Genomic DNA, 17,671 nt, shown 5'->3' on the forward strand with positions numbered 1-17,671 from the left:
CCCTGTTCCGACTCCTCGCTATTGAGTGTAGACATTGTTTTTACCCCGCGTGAGAGTGAGAGACTTCGTACTCTGTAATACTTGGATGCATAGTAAATATGATTCTTGGCACACTTTTTTTTTTGCAACTTCGTGTTCTTTTCTCATTCTTGTTTTTATAATTCTCATGTTCCTCATCCCAACTCGACTTAGGGCCCTGTTGAGTCTCATTCACTATGGCATGCCTCTCGCAAGTGCTTGTATTACTCACTGGGGCTTGGCATAGGTTGGGGTCTCAATAAGGTCATTTGCAAGCATTGAATGTATATTAGATGTGTTGGTGGGAAGTGGTTCCGACTATGCCAGACGGCAAGGGAGAATGAGACATTTGAGAGAGGCGTTCCCTCATATATCGTCGAGGTCCGAGTTCGAAGCATTGGTTTAGATAACAAGGTGGGAGATGGACTTGACCGCGTGGGGTGGCGAGCAGAGACTGGAACATTTGGGAGAGGTGTTCCCTCATATCTTGTCATGGTGCAAGTGTAGATGATCGACTTAGGTAACCAAGTGGGAGATGGATTCAACATCCATCTCCCGCGCTAGGTGCCGAGGAGAGACTGAGACACTTGGAAAATGTGTTCTCTTCTATATCGTCGAGGTGCAAGCGTAGAGCATTGGCTAAGGTAACCAGGTGGGAAATAGACTTAATCACATTGGGTGGCGGTGAGAAACTGGGATACTTTGAAGAGGTGTTCCCTCCTATACCGTCAAGGTGCAAGCGCAGAGCATCAACTTAAGTAACTAGGCAAGGGATGGACTTGATCGCACTGGGTGGTTAGGAAAGATTATGATACTTGGGAGATGTGTTCCCTCCTATATCGCCGAAGTGCAAGCGCAGAGCATCGGCTTAGGTAACCATACATAAGATGGACTCGATAGTGTTGGGTGGCCAGGAGAGACTAGGACATTTGGGAGATGTGTTCCCTACTATATTGCCAAGGTGCAAGCGTGAAGTATCAACTTAGGTAACCAAGTTGGAGAGGGACTCGATCGCATTGGGTGGTGAGGAGAGACTGGGACCCTTGTGAGAGATGCTCCCTCCTATATTGCCAGGTGCGAGTATAAAGCATCAGCTTAGGTAACCAAGCGTGAGATTGACTTAACCATTCTGGGTGGCGAATAGAGGCTTGGACACTTGGGAGAAGTGTTCCCTTCTATATTATTTAGATGCAAGTGGGGAGCATCGGATTAGGTAATCAAGCGGGAGATTGACTTTATGGCGTTGGGTGGTGAGGAGTGATTAGAACACTTGAAAGATGTGTTCCCTCCTATATCGCTGAGGTGTGAGCGTGGAGCATCGTTTTAGGTAATTAGGTGTGGATGGACTCAACCGCACTGGGTGGTGATGAGAGACTGGGACAACTGAGGGAGGTGTTCCCTTAATTGGGGTGCGAGTACGAAATATCAACTTAGGTAACCATGCGGGAGATGGACTCAATCATGCTGGATGGCAAGGAGAGATTAAGACACTTGAGAAATGTGTTCCCTCCTATGTGGCCAAGGTGCGAGTGCAAAGCATCTGCTTAGGTAACCAAGTGGGAGATGGACTCGACTACACTAAGTGGTAAGGAGCAACTAAGACACTTGGGAGAGGTGTTTCCTCCTATATTGTCGAGGTGAGAGTGCGGAGCATCGGCTTAGGTAACCAGGCAGGAGATGGACTTGACCGCGTTGGGTGACAATGAGAGACTAGGACTACTGGGAGAGGTGTTCCTACTATATCATCGAGGTACAAGCGCCGAACATCAACTCAGGTAACTAGGAAAGAGATGGATTCGACCATGCTGGATGGCAAGAAGAGATGTTCCTTTGGGAGAGATGTTCCCTCCTATATCGCCGAGGTGCGCACAAGGAGAATCGACTTGGAAAACTTAAAGAGAGATAGACTCAACTGCGCTGCAACATTCGACCCATATATATATAGGGTCAATCAACCTACAAATTAAGAAAGTTTGTATTACAAAAAGGACTTAATTATAAGTTAGCTAACACATGATATTAACGTCGTCTTTCGTACGCTCTTGGGCCAAGCTCCAGGAATTCAGGTCTTCTATAATGGGCCTGTAAAACTCAATGGAGATGAAACTAGATGATGGGAACCAAGGCAAGCCTACTCTTAAATATCCTTTGCAAGTTCCAGATGGGCCAATTACAAGATCGAGAGCCAAGAAGATCAAGGAAGCAATGCAAGGATTAGTACAAACCACTTGGGAAGAAGCTAGCAAGAGCCCAACACTCAAGATGGGCTTGAAAGAAGAAGAACCAGCTTTGATCCACTTGATCCAAGTTGTGGAAGACTTGACTTAGAAATATGGCCTTTAGATATTAAGGTTTTCAATTTGTTTAAAGGATTTTTATTATTAGTTTTGAATAAGTGGGCTTGAGGATGCTTAACCCACATATGTCTTACTTATTTGAAATAGGGTTAAGAAGTACTGTAGCATGACACTGTTCACGCTACAGTACCCGCGGCTACTGTTCACCAAGGGCATTTTTGAGAGAAAGGGTCTCAAACTTTAGTCTAGGGTTTTATCATGTTTTGGGGAGGGTATTTAAAGGATGTAGCAGCCATTTCAAGGCAGACATTATTTTATTTCGAATTTCAATTGTGAGTGAGTTTTCTCCTCTTGTTCTTAATTGAACTCTTGAACTTATCAAAGGTAAATCACAACCTTTGTGGCGTTCCTCCTCGTAATTTGGGTTCTTGAGACGAGATTTCAAAGGGTCTAGATTTTGATATAATCTAGGTTCTTGAAACGAGTTCTCAACGGGTCTAAATTCTCCATCCATAGACTTGAGTTTGGCGTTCTTGGGTAAGTTTTCAAATTGATTGTGGGTTCAAGGGATTCTCTTCCCGCGGGTTCATATCACTAGAAGAGGGTAGCTTGGGGGCCAGGGGAGCCTCCGATGCCAAGTTTAGTAAGGATTCTAAGAAGATGGCAAATAAAACATTGAAGTAAAGAGAAGTGAGAACCAGAGCACTTTCCTCGTATCTAGGGATTGGAATTTATACTGGCGTCTGAGGAGGGTGGAAAATCTTCTCTGTCCTCATGGGTCTTTTGTCTCCATCATGACTCTTGGTTCAGTCTCATTAATGCGGCGTCCCTTAGTGGCAGTACCATTAATGTGGTGCTTGGTTTAGGTTGGATTGTCATAAATGTAGCATGTTTCGGCAAAGGTACCATTAATGCAGCGCTAGGCCCCTCTGACCTTATCTTGCACTGCCTTCCTCTTGTCCATCCATTCTCTAAGGTTTCAGGATCAATGGTTTCCATTTCCTTATTCTTCTCTCTCTGGGTGCAATTCCCAATGGGTGGAATGGTGGTGTAGTTCCTAGGCAGTTAGTCACATCTATTCCCTGGTCAATCCATATTAACATACGAGTCCCCCCGGTCTGCTCAGGCTATTGTGGGCCATTGCTAAGGTTCTTGGGCTTGGGTGAGTAAACGTCAAGCCTTACTGATGACAAAAGGAGAAAAAGAGGGGGGAAACCCCCACACAGTTATCCCACCAATTCTTGTCAGATGAGTTCGACATGAATTCTTCCCTTCCACCGACTAACCCAAGTTTAAGTCCCAGTCGACTGCACCTAGCCATCTCCAAATGCCCTTTTTATGTCAACTGAAGTTTGTCTTCTTATGATCTCCCGATTGATTTCACGTTTCTTAATTTGGCCGTGTCACTTGGCACAAGCCATAATGGCCACGTCATTCTCACCTTGAGATTCCCACCGTTTCCTTGGCCTATATAAGGTCTTTCTCTCTTTAGGGCATAAACTTCCCAATCTCTCTATTCCCCAAGCCTCGATATCCCTCTTCTTCTTATTCTTAACCGTTGAATGGCTCCCAAGAGACCCTTGCAACCCCCCATTACTTCTCTGGCCCCTTCTCAGCAAGACGATAGCGCTCTCGTAAACTTTGCTTGTTTTTGGTGGCTTTCGATGGTGACCTCTAAGGAGTTGGAGTTATTGAGGAAACCGTTCGGGATCCTGAAAAGTATCGTGCTTGAGGTGCCTCCTCCCACCGAAGGGGTAGTGGATTTGAAGGGTTTTGCCTCCAAGGTGGCAATGTTTCCGGCCATATTTTTCAATGGCCTCAGGGTGCTCTTCTATCATCCCAGTGCGCGAGGTGTTAGACTTCCTTTAGTTAGTGCCTGCTCAGTTGACCCCCAAGGCCTAGAGAATGCTTGTGTCATGTTGCATTCTTTGGCATCGTGCCATGGAAGAGGCTGGGTTAGATTATCCAGATTTGACGATGCGTGAATTCCTCCTCACACATGAACCCAGCAGGACGCAACGCTCCCTATACAACTTCAAGCCCATCTTTCCGTTGATCACCCTGGAGGCGGGATGTTGTCAAGGTAAGAACTAGGGTCAGGAATTCTTTTTCCTCTTCGACAGAGGGTGGGAATTCCCCATGGGTCTAGCCGTGTGTTGCCTCTACCCAGTTCGGGTCATCTGGGGGGTGTTGGGTGAAGATGAGAGACTTTGCCCTGAAACAACTGTGGAAGAACTCCTTCAAATCAAGGTGGTCTGGGTTTGGGCGAACGCCCACCCTTATAAAGTATTGTTAGAGCCTTTGCTTGCCAAGGATAACCTCCGTCAATACTTAGCTCATCCCACTAACTTGCGCTTTCTGTTGCAGGAGGGTGGTCCCCCAGTACGTGACCATCCTCCCAGCCCACCGATCAAAGAGAAGGGGAAGAAATCTAGGAAGATGTCTTCTGCCTTGGTTGACTTTGAGGACTTTCTAATTCCTTCAGGAGAGCCCTATGAGGTGCTTCTCATCACTCGATCGGAGTCGTTTGTTCCGACAAAGACGCTTGATTGCGGCTATGCCAGAAGGTCGGGGGGAGGAGGAGGCTATCCGGACAACCCCACCAAGTTCCCAAGCCGTGTTATAGGTTTGGGAAGAGAGGGAGGCCGCCTTCATGACCCCGCTAAGTACCTAGGGCGAGGGTGGGCCCCCATATCTCTTTTCCCCTCGGCCCGCAGCATCAAGGGACCTACCCCGCTTGCCTCAAACAAGACAGCAGGGGACAAAGTTGGCTTGGAGGAGGTGATTGATGTGGTTCCAGCAAATGCCTAGTTGGTGGTCCTAGAGAACTACAAGAAGCGTCTACGTTGGACTAACGGCCGGCTCAAGAAAATCTTTACTAAGGTGACTCTCCTTCCAGGAGCTTCCGGTACTCTGTTTTGACTTTCTTTGTTAGGTTACCAATTGAGTGTTTTGCTGTAGGGTTAGGAGTGCTTGGTCGTGCTCATTATAGATGGTCGAGAGAAGATGATGAGTGAGCATAGGGCACTCCGATCGCTTGCTCGAATAGCCTTGGATTGCACAGCAATGGAAAGGAGGAGAAAGGACGAGGCTGAGGTGGTGCTGGCTGACACGTCTGAATCTTCGATACAGGTTACTGCTCTTCGTCTGGAATTGTCGATGATCTCTAACGTAAGAGACTGCTTGGGGAGATCTCTTGATAACTATACACGGGAGATCGAATAGTTGCTGGCCGACCTCTCCCAAGTACGAGTGCAACGGGAAGTCGAGGAGTGTCGACATAAGTTGTTGTCCCCAAGAATTTGATTAGCTCTTTGAGGCTCTGACACTGGAAAGCCATGCCTTAACTGAGGAGCGAGGGCGAAAGGAGAAATTGGAGGCCAAGGCGGATGAGGTCAAGCAAGCCTTTGAGGCTTGAGAGGCTATTGTTGAGAGGTTGCAGGAGGAACTATCCTACGTTTGAGGAGTTCGTGATAATGCTCGGTACATTGGTTATATCGACGGCTTACAGAGGATGAAGTTGTACCTTCTCTAGAACCCTCATTGTGACATAAGATCTCTTGGCGTGCAAGACATCCCCCTGACCGACATCTCTGGAGCCCGAGCCACCCTTCTTGGGGAGAACTTGATCCCAAGCGCTCTTGGGGGCGGTTCTAGTGTAGCAGCCCTGATCATTGAGTGCGGGCAACCCCCCTCCCATCGTCGTCACAAATCTTAGATGCTAGTCGCTTCCTCTTCCCCTGCTTGGCCTTGTCAGTGTGTGCATGGTAGATTATTAGTCTACCGCTGCGACTAGTGTGGTAAATTCGCAACTTCTCGTCGTGACTTGTCACCCCTCCCCTTTGTGTTGTACAGCATTTATAAACATAACTATTCCTTTCGCGATATAAGTTGTGGATGTTTTTCTGTGTACATTCTTCTACTTTCTAGTGTCGTCTCTCTTTCCTTTTTAGTTGTGTGGTGGAGGGAACAGTTGGGGTGCTTATCGGGTGGGGAGGGTGAGTCGCCGCTTACCTAGCCTTCAAGGATTATTCGCCAGCATGGAAACGATCAGCTCCACTGCATTGGTTGTGGTCGGTCCCTTGGTTTGTGGTAGTCCTACCACATTGTAGTGGCCACATGTGAAAGGTCGAGCCAACATGCGTGACAACGTCATCGGGATTACATTACATCAAGAGAGATTAGGTATACAAACTTGGCTTCTTGGCCTAGAAATGAAAGGGTTTGTAGCTCTTCATTGTGACGTTGTCGCTCTGCTTCTTTGTGGTGTCATTGAAAGGCTGAGGACTAGTCGCACTCTATCGGAGAGGAGTTGGAATGCCTCAAGCCAAACTGCCCCTTTGATCCCTCTAGGATATAATTCGGACGGTGTCATGATTGGTCCACTCCTTTGCCCTGGTAGGGGTCAGGGTAGGTATTCGGGTAGCTGCTAGGACTAGTCATGCTTTCCTAGACAAGGAGGCCGATCTTTTCACCCGCCTATCATCCTTTGTCGAGAGGCAGGTTACTTAGGCAATCTATTACTGAACCCACTCTCATCCATTGATGGTGCAGGAAAAGATAAGTTTGGATCAGGTTGAGGTTGATCTCACGCTTCATCACAGCGGAGGTCAGGGTAGGTATTCTAGTGGTCAGGAGTCGGAGCCACTCTCATCCACAGGGAAAGTAGGGCATCCTTTGGCTTGACCTACTTCTTATCCCGTGGGGAGGTAGGTTATTTAGGCAGTTTGGAATTGAACCCGCTCTCACTTGTTGACGCCTACGAAGAAGGTAAATCTCCAGCTTCAAACGGTTGAAGACTACTCACACTCCATCGGGGAGAGGTCGGAATGCCTCAAGCCAAACCGCCTCTTTGATCCCTCTAAGAGGTAATTTGGATTGTGCCACGATCGGTCCGTTCCTTTGCTATGAAAGGGGTCAGGGTAGGTATTCAGGTAGCCATTAGGACTAGTCCTACTCTCCCAGACAAAGAGGCCAAGCTTTTCACCAACCTATCATCATTCGTTGGGAGGTTGGTTGTTCGGAAAGTTTGTTACTGAACCCGCTCCCGCCCGTTAATGTCACAAGAAAGGGTAAGCTTGGGTCAGGTTGGCACTAATCCCACACTTCGTCGTAGTGGAGGTCGAGGTAGGTATTTGGGTGCATGGGAGTTGGTCCCGCTCTCCGCTGAGGGAAAAGTAGCTTGAGCTCGACCTACCTTCTTATCCTGCGGGGAGGTAGGTTATTCGGACGGTCTGGAACTGACCCGCTCCCATCTGTTAACTCATATGAGGAAGGTAAATCTCCAGTTTTGAATGGCTGAGGACCACTCACACCCCATCGGGGATGGGGGTCAGAATGCCTCAAGCCAAACCACTCCTTTGATCCCTCTAGGAGGTAATCTCCGAAGGCGCCTTCGTCAAAGAAAGTCATGTTGGTAAAAGTTACATTCCTGAAATTTGACATTGAAACACAACACTTTTTTTATCAAGCATGTTGCAAGGAATGCATGGACACATAACCTTTCAAAGTCTAAGCTAACTCTAGCAGTAAAATTTGTGTAGGTGCTTAGCATTCTAGGGGTGTGGTAGTTCATTCCCTTGAGAGTCCTTGAGTCTATAGGTGCCTGGGCGATTGGTAGCAGTGACCATGTATTGGCCCTCCCACCGAGGTCCCAGTTTTCCCTCATCTCGTGTTGTTGTTCCTATTTCTTCGAGCCTAGATCCCCAACCGCGAATGTCCTCGGATGCACCCGATTGTTGAAGCATTGCTTTACCCTCCATTTGTTAGCTGCTATCCTGATTTCAGGCTCCAAATTGACCTCCTCCAATAGGTCCAGCTGCTCTTTGAGTTTCCTGCCTATAGAAGACCGATCAAAGTGCTACACTCGATATGTAGGGATTCCAAGCTCCACCGGAGGCATTGCCTCGTGGCCGTACACAACGGTAAAGGGTGTTTCTCCTGTAGGCGTCCTTACCGTGATGTGATATGCCCATAGCACCTCTAGGAGCTCATTTGCCTAGCACCCTTCCGATCATCAAGCCATTTCTTGAGCATCGCCATCAACGATTTTTGTTGGTGGCTTCCACTTGATTGTTGGACTGGGGATGGCCCAAAGATGAATACTGAAATTCGATTCCCAACTCCCGACAGCAGCCACGATAGTGTTTCGAGTCAAATTGCCTCCCATTATCCGATATGATGGTGCGTGGGATGCCAAACCAGAAAATCACCATTTTCCATAGGAATCGCGTAATACCGTTAGCCATGATGGTTGCTAAGGCTTCTGCCTCGACCCACTTAGTGAAGTAATCCACGGCCACGATCACGAACTTCACACCTCCCTTGCTTGGTGGGAGGGGACCGACCAAATTGATCCCCTATTGGGCGAAGGGCCATGGTGAGGTGATAGATGTTAACTCCTCGAGTGGACACCGGGGCACTCTGGCATATTCTTGACACTTCAATGTCTGCCTACACTTGCCTTTTAATAGCAGTGCGTGATGCATATTCAATGTCGAATTCGCTTAACTCTATGGCCCAATTCATAAGCCGACCTGAGGTATCCAGTCGTTGCAGTATCTTCTTGAGGGGAGCTTAAGTGAAGACCTTCACAGGATGGGCTTTAAAGTAGGGGCACAGCTTGCGCATGGTAATGACTAGGGCGAATGCAAGTTACTTTATACATGGATATCTGGCTTTGCACCGAGGTACACTCGGCTAGTATAGTAAACCGACCTTTGTAGCCCATCCTCCTCGTGTATTAGTGCAGAGGATACCGCGTATATAGTATCAGCATCTCCCTACACCGAGGCTGACTGAGGAGCGGTGGACCGGTGAGGCACTGTTTGAGAGCTGGAAAGGCAATGTCTCACTCTTCATCCCATGCTTATGCCTTCTGTAGTACTTTGAAGAAGGGCAGACACCTATCAGTAGACCTTAATACGAATCGGTTAAGAGCCGCTACTCACCCTGCCAGTTTCTGTACCTCATTAATACTTCGAGGTGAGCTCATGTCGAGAATGGCCTTCACCTTTTCATGGTTGGCTTCTATTCCACGCTTAGATACCATGAATCCCAGGAACTTTCTTGACCCCACACCGAAGGAACACTTTGCTGGGTTTAGTTTCATCTAGTATTTCCTTAGTATTGCAAAAGCTTCTCTCAAGTCACTCAAATGCTACTCCGTGGTTCCACTTTTAACTAGTAGGTTGTCCACATATACTTCCATATTGCGGGCTACCTGACTTTTGAACATGCAATTGACCTGTCGTTGATACGTGGCTCCTACGTTCTTCAGTCTGAAAGGCATCGCCATGTAACAGTATAGGCCGCGGTTAGTGATGAACGAGATCTTTTCTTCATCTTTAGCCTTCATGTGGATCTAGTTGTACCCAGAGTACACGTCCATGAAACTTAACATTCAATGACTCGCCATGGAGTCGACGATAAGGTCAATGTAGGGAAGTGGGAAACTATCTTTCAGGCACGCCTTATCGAGATCTGTGAAGTCAACACACATTCTCTATTTGCCACTAGGCTTTTTTACCAATACTACGTTGGATAGCCATTCGAGGTCATGGGTTGGAATCCCATAGATGACGCCATTGTTAAAGTCATGTTTCAAAAGCCCTTAGGCCAGACTCCAGTGACTCATATCTTATGTAATGGGCCTGTAAAACTCAACGGAGATAAAGCTAGAGGAAAGCGGCCTGGGGGAGCCTCCGATGCAAAAGTTAATAATGCTTCTGAGAAGATGGCAAATAAAATATTGAAATAAAGCAAAGTGAGAGCCAGAGCCCTTTCCTCATACATGAGGATTGGTATATTTACTAGCATTCGAGGAGGGGGGCATATCTTCTCTATCTTTGTGGGTCCCTTGTCCCCATCATGACCCTTGGTCTAATCTTATTAATGAGGCGTCCCTTAGTGGCAGCACCATTAATACAACGCTTGGCTCAGGCTCGATTATCATAAATGCAGCACTAGGCCCCTTTGACCTTATCTTGCACTCCCTTCCTCTTCTTCGTCCGTTCTCTAAGGTTTCAGGATCACTGATTTTCCTTTCCTTGGTCTTCTCTCACCAGGTATAATTCCCAATGGATGGGATGGTGGTTCAGTTCTTAAGCGGCTAGTCACATTTGTTCCCTGGTCGTTCCATATTCACATATGAGTCCCCTTCAATTTGCCTGAGCTATCGTGGGTCATTGTTAGGGTGGACTTGGGCGAGTAAATGCCAGGTCTTATTGATGACAGGAAGAGAAGGGGAGGGGAAACCCTCCAAATGATGAACGAAAGAAAAGAATCGAAAATATACGGATTTCACGAGTATATTGATTAAGACGTCGCAAGGAAGAGCGGCATATATATATATATATATATATATAAATATCTGCGTGGTCCAATAATCTAGGTACTGCATGGCTAACTATATATGTATAGGCCGAAAAGTACAATGCAGGTGTATATAAAGCCGCGCGAAGATGGATATATATAGGAGCACATTAATTAATTCATAACCAAGGTAAGACAAAATTTAAGTGTTTGAAACATTTATGCACGAGTACCCCAGCGCTAAATGCATTTGATTCTCTGTACACTGGTGCTGTCGCTCAATTATGAGGTGGGTGGGCGGCCTTGATAATTTCCACCACGCACTCGGGAATCAGGATCACTAATATAAATGCCCATTGAATCACGTTTAAAATATCTCTCTCTCTCTCTCTCTCTCTCTCTCTCTCTCTCTCTCTCTCTCTCTCTCTCTCTCTCTCTCTATATATATATATATATATATAAATATATCATCTGATATCAAATAACATATAATGTAGCTAGGCTCATTCGAATGCGCAATTTAAAAATATCATAATATCATTCATTGTCATGTCTTTGAACGCAATAATGCTAGTTTTTGTTCTCAATATATGCTTATATAAATCTCACGTACATTAATCATGTTCTTAATTTTATCTATAGAATACTAGTGTGTGTGTGTGTGTATTATATAAAAATACAGACACATACAACTTCATGCTGTACCTTTCGATTGAATGTCATGAGCATGCAGGAATTTTTAGAGATAATTTTCATTATGATTTTGAACTAATTTAATTTACAGTGGTATTAAGAGAGAAAACATGTGCTATAGGCAGTAATGCATGATAAAAGATTTTTCTCTCGAGCTCTTGTCACGCATATTTTGAGAATGGTTTCTCTTATAAGGTGGTATTAGCTTCATGGTTTAAATAACATTTATTGTCTCTAATCATGATTGCTACCATTAATTATAATGCTTCCCTAATTCATTGCACTTTACGACCGGGAAGGACTTACTCTCCTAGTGGCTGGGCTAGTCTCGCTCCCTTCGCGCATGCACTATTCCTCTCCACTAATAAGAGCAATATTTTAGAAGAGAAATCATGCTTAGCTACAAAAATATCTCACAAAAATAAATTTATAATATTCTGACATGACTTGAAGCGGTACGCTGGACTGTAATGTTATTTTTATTATAAAGTGAATATAATGTACCATATAAAGTCATGTCAGTTTGTGAGTTTACTTTTATAGGATCTCTTTGTGGTTATAACACTTATCATTGTAGAATCTCAAAAACCTTTATGAAGTTTCTTATATGTTTACAAAACTATTTGAGAAGGGGTATATCTTTCTTGTAGTGCCTATTAAATTCAAATATGTTTGTAGTAGTATTACATGAGCCATGCTTCTTCATTTATATTTTTAAGTTTGAAAAACTTTGGGTTTAGCGCGCAGCTAGCTAGAACATGATGACAAGCATGCATGGTCTTAAGCAAAAGAAAAAGAAAAAAAACAAAAAGTGTTTAGAGTTTATCTGCATAACTCTTTTAAAACATAGATCAGTAAATCATTAATTTACACGAGTTAATAAATTTGATTTTGAATTTGATTATCAAGAAACTAACCGCTAGATATAATTTATCATGCATATATACTATTAATTAATTAAGGACGAAGTTTTCCTCAAAACCAGTTTGGATGAAGTAAATTTAGTATCCTATTTAAAAATTTGGCATGTTTCCCAGCTTCAACATGTGATAGTATTTATCACATAGCTTTTAATGAAGGCACACGCCGACAATTTTTCTAACTTTATAAACTTTTGAAAAATATGTGTTTCTCATATATATGCTTATTAATAGATCTTATCATTTCCATAGATGGATAGGAGGAGACTTTCTTCACCTAGTTCGGAGAAAGACTCGATCCGCCCATTAGTTAATACCATATACGTAGTCATCTGTAAAACCATGGGCTGTATTTTTGCTATTTGCATGTCCAGGTTAGAGATGGAACCTGTTCCAATCTCGCTTTTGAGTTTTTTAGAATATCACTACAAGAAAAATAAGCATGTGTGACATATTAGTTGCAACGAGAATGACTACTTATAATAAAAATAAGCTCATTTCAACATTAAATAGTCATTTTCGTAAGAAATAATTAGCCACAAATTAGCATTTTTCTTATAATAAATATATTTTATGTTTCTTTAATTACTTCATATATATTTTAAATATTTTTTTTATAAATATATATATATATATCTACCCAAAAATTAAGCTTACCCCTATAAAATTAGGCTTTGAACCTCAAACTCACTCGAATCCGTTTGCTAGCTTCTATAATAGAATACTCATCTAAATAATTGAAATGTTGATCAGGTAACAATAATATTTCAGAAGGAGGTGAGGGGTACGTACTGCTAGGGTGCAACTGGTCCGGTTTGGTTCGGTTTTGAACAAAATTTGGAATCGAACTGATAACACCAGTTTTACATTTTTTTAAAACCGATTACGCACCAGTTATCCCCCTAAACAGATACTTTTAGTTTTTTCAGTTTCGGTCCGATTTTTCGATTTTAATATATTAAATATATTAATATTACTAATATATTTATCAAAAGAAATATGTTGAGAATTTATTAGGTAATAAAATGTATTTAATATATATATTATAAAATATATGATCAAACAAATATTCATTTTTAAGATTAAAATGTTATGTTATATATAAAAAAATTATATAAAATATATTATATATAATATTAAAAATTAATAAAATTTATATATAATATATGAACAAATCCAATCCGGTGTTGGAAAAAGTAAAACCGCTTCCAGACCAAATTTAACCGGTTTTTAAAATAAAGGAACCGATTCCAAACCAAACTGGTCGAAAGCTAGACTAAACCAACAGGCTTGATTTGGTCTGGGCCGATTTTCCAGATTTTTGGTTTATTTTTATACCCCTACATATCACGTATTAACTAATATTGAGTAGTAAGATCTTGTTTGGTTACACAGATAAAATAAGATAAGATGAAATAAAAATTAAAAGTTGAACAAAATATTATTTGACTTTTTTATTTAAAAATATTGAATTATTTATTATATTTTGTATGTGGATTTAAAAATTTAAATAATTATATAAGACGATATGAGATAATATAATAATTTAATTTTGTATAACCAAACCAGCTCTTAAACTTATTTATGTTTGGGTGTACTTAAATTGTGATGTTTATTCCATGCTTTTTTTTCACTCAATATTAATTGATAGATCATAACGAATCTTTAAATTATTGATTTTTTTTTTTTTTAAATTTTGAAAAACCATTATTTCCAGCTTTTCACAAAACTTCATGAACTCAATGACTGTTTTGTATATAACCCAAAATATGTACGTTTAGTTAGTAAGAAATATTGAGTCCATATATCGCTCGGGGCCGGCATGGTACGTAAAAATACAGTAGTACAGATTATTAAATACATTCATTAAATTGCATAACGAGACACCCGTCCTTAAACGTGAAAAACATTCAATTATTGTAGGTACTACTCCAGATCACATTAATGGATTCGAAAGATCAGTCAGATATAGCTAGCTATCCAGGTAGAGATTGGTCCATCATGGCCGGTTAATTTCGAAGTGGTCAATGCATGCAACGGAATGTCAAGAAACAACTGGATGGGATATTGGATAATATACGAGCGCGCGCGGCAGCTAGCTTTCAATATTCGAGAATCACACCAATTCTACTTGTAGAAATGGGAAAGAGATGGTCAAATCTCATATCTGCCTTATGATTTCAGAATATATTTTCACATGAAATTCTTGTAATGATCATTCCCTGCATGCTGATGATCATGATCACCTGCATCCCTGATCTCCATCTCCCTGACAATGTGAGGATTTTTTATTCTTTATACTGCCATCCAACAAATTGGTTTACAGTTATATATATACATATATATATATATATAGACTAATTTGATCAATCTAATGCCAAACAAAAATAAAAAAATAAAAAATACGAACCCCATAAATCATAAGTACTTTTATATATAAAGAAAAGAAAAAGAAATCGATATTCAAGGCTAGCTAGCTCATGTTATTCAAGTTGATCATCAACGGTTGTTGAAGATGGCCAGTTTGAATTAATGCAGAGTGATCAACTAATTAATGTCGATCTGCAGGGTCGTATAAAAAATGCATGCATTTGCAGAAAGATTTATACATGAAAATCTAGCCATCAAGACGCCCGCGGGGAATCAGACTAGAGCTGAGAATCGAGATCGACAATTCAACCGGGATTTGATTCCGTTACGAAGATGTGGGATATATTATCTGCAAATGTAAGCAAAGATATATAATGTCCTTTTTGTGCAGACTGCTGCGCAGTTCTTCTCGGCCAGCTTTTGCTTTTCTTCTTATGATCATCCAGACATGGCATTATACGACTCGCGAGGCTGATATTCATCAATATGCTTTTATATATAGAATTTATTTTTTATTTTTTGTAAAACTGGAAATTAACAAATTTACAATCTGATGCAGGTCAATTATTAATCTGTATATATATATCTCTTAATATTATATATGGTTTCTAATATTTATCTTTATAATATAACCCATTTTCTCTTAGGATTGATTCTTATAATAATTAGTGATCTATTTCTTTCTCCTAGTCCTTGTTTAAATTTTCATGCAAACTACCCGGCCGGCCGGGAAGGAAATTAAAAAACCAAATCCACTTCTATATATATATATATATATATATGCATGCATGTTTTTTCTCTGTAATTTTTTCACGCTGTACGTACATGATGATCGATCGAAGAACAGCTAGCTAGCAGATTTAAACACTGTCAACTTTTTTGATTGGTAGATAATTATATACAATTATGCCATTAAAGTGAACTGCTGTACTATTATCTCACTTATAATTATTATGCCTGATTATTATTTCAACGGCCGGCGAGTAAATTTCATTCAGGTCTATCGAGCGTGCGCGTAGCTCCAACGACGTACGTACATATATATATATATAAGACTATAAACATTAATGCAAGTTTTGAGTTAATTGGGAAATTATACACGATGCAGTAGTACTAGTACTACTGTCTCTTATTGAAAGACGTAGTACTTGTCTCGAAACAATATAAATATACACATAAGTGAACATATATATATATATATATGACATTATACGCATCCAAGTGGCCAGCCCTATATGGATCATTCATCTTCCTGATCACTTAATTATAAATAATATAGTACAGATATTAATAAGGAGTAAGAAGTACTACTCTTAGCTTGTAAAATTAAGGATCTGGGAATTATTACCTAAAATATATGAAGAAATATTCAAAATTAATGGTGAGCCAGCCCGACCTTATAATTTTAACCCTATCTTTAATTTGGATAATTTATTAATGTTGCTGGATCAGTAAATTATGGATCGTGTTGAATCTTCTGACCTTTAATAAATTAGAAGGTATTGTCCCTGACCTACTATACCAACCTGGCCTTGAGTGCAGATATAATATATACATGTATATATATATGTATAGTATGCTTGGCTGATCAAATGAATATATTATATATAGAGACATAATCATATCTAACAACCCTAGCTAAGAGCTTCATGACATATATATATATATATATATATATATATATAAATTGTCTCTTTTAAAAATTTAGTTAATTCGTAGTTTAAAATATCTCATTGATCTCTATTTTATATTGAGTTATGCTACGTATAAGAAAAGTTGCATACTAATCTGCGCATTAATACTGATTTTTTAATATTTAAAATTTAAATTACATTATTTTCAATAAAATCTACTTTTTGATCAATCACATTAGATTGGTACACATATTAGTATGCAGTTGTGCTTGCAACTATATTTTTTCTTTTATATTACATAAACACACGTACGTATATCCAAAATATTGTGCGCATATATATATATATATATATATGAAAAATGCTAAATATAATTAAGAAAAAACTTGCAAAAAAAAATTTACTTTCTTCACAAGTCAGTTATTGATAGGTTAAGAATTATAAAATTTGAATTTTAAAAGAAAACTAAAAAAATAAGTTTTGTAAGTAAAATTGTCAATAAAACTATAACTATATGTAGCACTACTATGTGTATATTATATATATAACACTATTTGTATTTTATTTAGATACTTATTTTTATTATTCCTTTCTTCTTTCTTTTCAACATCAATCCTATTATCAATAACTAAAAACAAACACTAGATACGGCTGAGAGTGGTGATTTTGTTAATTCATCCCATGCCAAGATCAAATATGTTTAAAAAAAAGGGAGGGGGGGGGGGGGGGGGGTGGGAATTTTCTTTCTAACTGCATGGCATGCATGCATATGGGAATTGATATTAAAAGTGGCCAGTGATAGGGGTCATTTTTCATTTTTTTTAACGTACGTGATCCTTCTTCGATAAATGTATTTATATATATATCTCGAGTCATATGCAAATAATAGAAAATTGAAGTACCGTTTCATGATTATCTTTCGATGCTGTGGTTCGATTTTAAAGCGATAAAATGAAAAATATTTGAAGTACTTTGTCACATTTACTATATCCAAATTTGGTCTCATGCAGTACTATCGTTTATTGTTTTATTTGTTAAGCGACTAGAAAAAAAAATAGGCCAGACTATATATATATATATATATATAACAAATCAGAATTCAGTCATAGCATGCAAATATTAATCCAACCACATTATTTTATTTAAGTAAAGCAAAACTAGAGAAATAAAGTCTGGAATATAATCCAACCCGGTTATTTTATTTATAAATATTTCTAAATAAAGTTGATTCCCATTCATTGTTTTATTTGAATTAGTATATATATGGTACCGTTATTTGAATTTTTGGTATGCATGTCTTCCATATTTCATTCGGATAATCATCAATCCCGTGTAACCCTATCTATTATCCGCCAGGTATAACTTTGCATGGCTCTGTTACTTGGCCTGGCCTCTTTATTTCACTTCCGACACCTCAAGATCCGGC

This window comes from Carya illinoinensis, chromosome 9 (assembly GCF_018687715.1).
Source record: "Carya illinoinensis cultivar Pawnee chromosome 9, C.illinoinensisPawnee_v1, whole genome shotgun sequence".
Taxonomy (NCBI): Eukaryota; Viridiplantae; Streptophyta; class Magnoliopsida; order Fagales; family Juglandaceae; genus Carya; species Carya illinoinensis.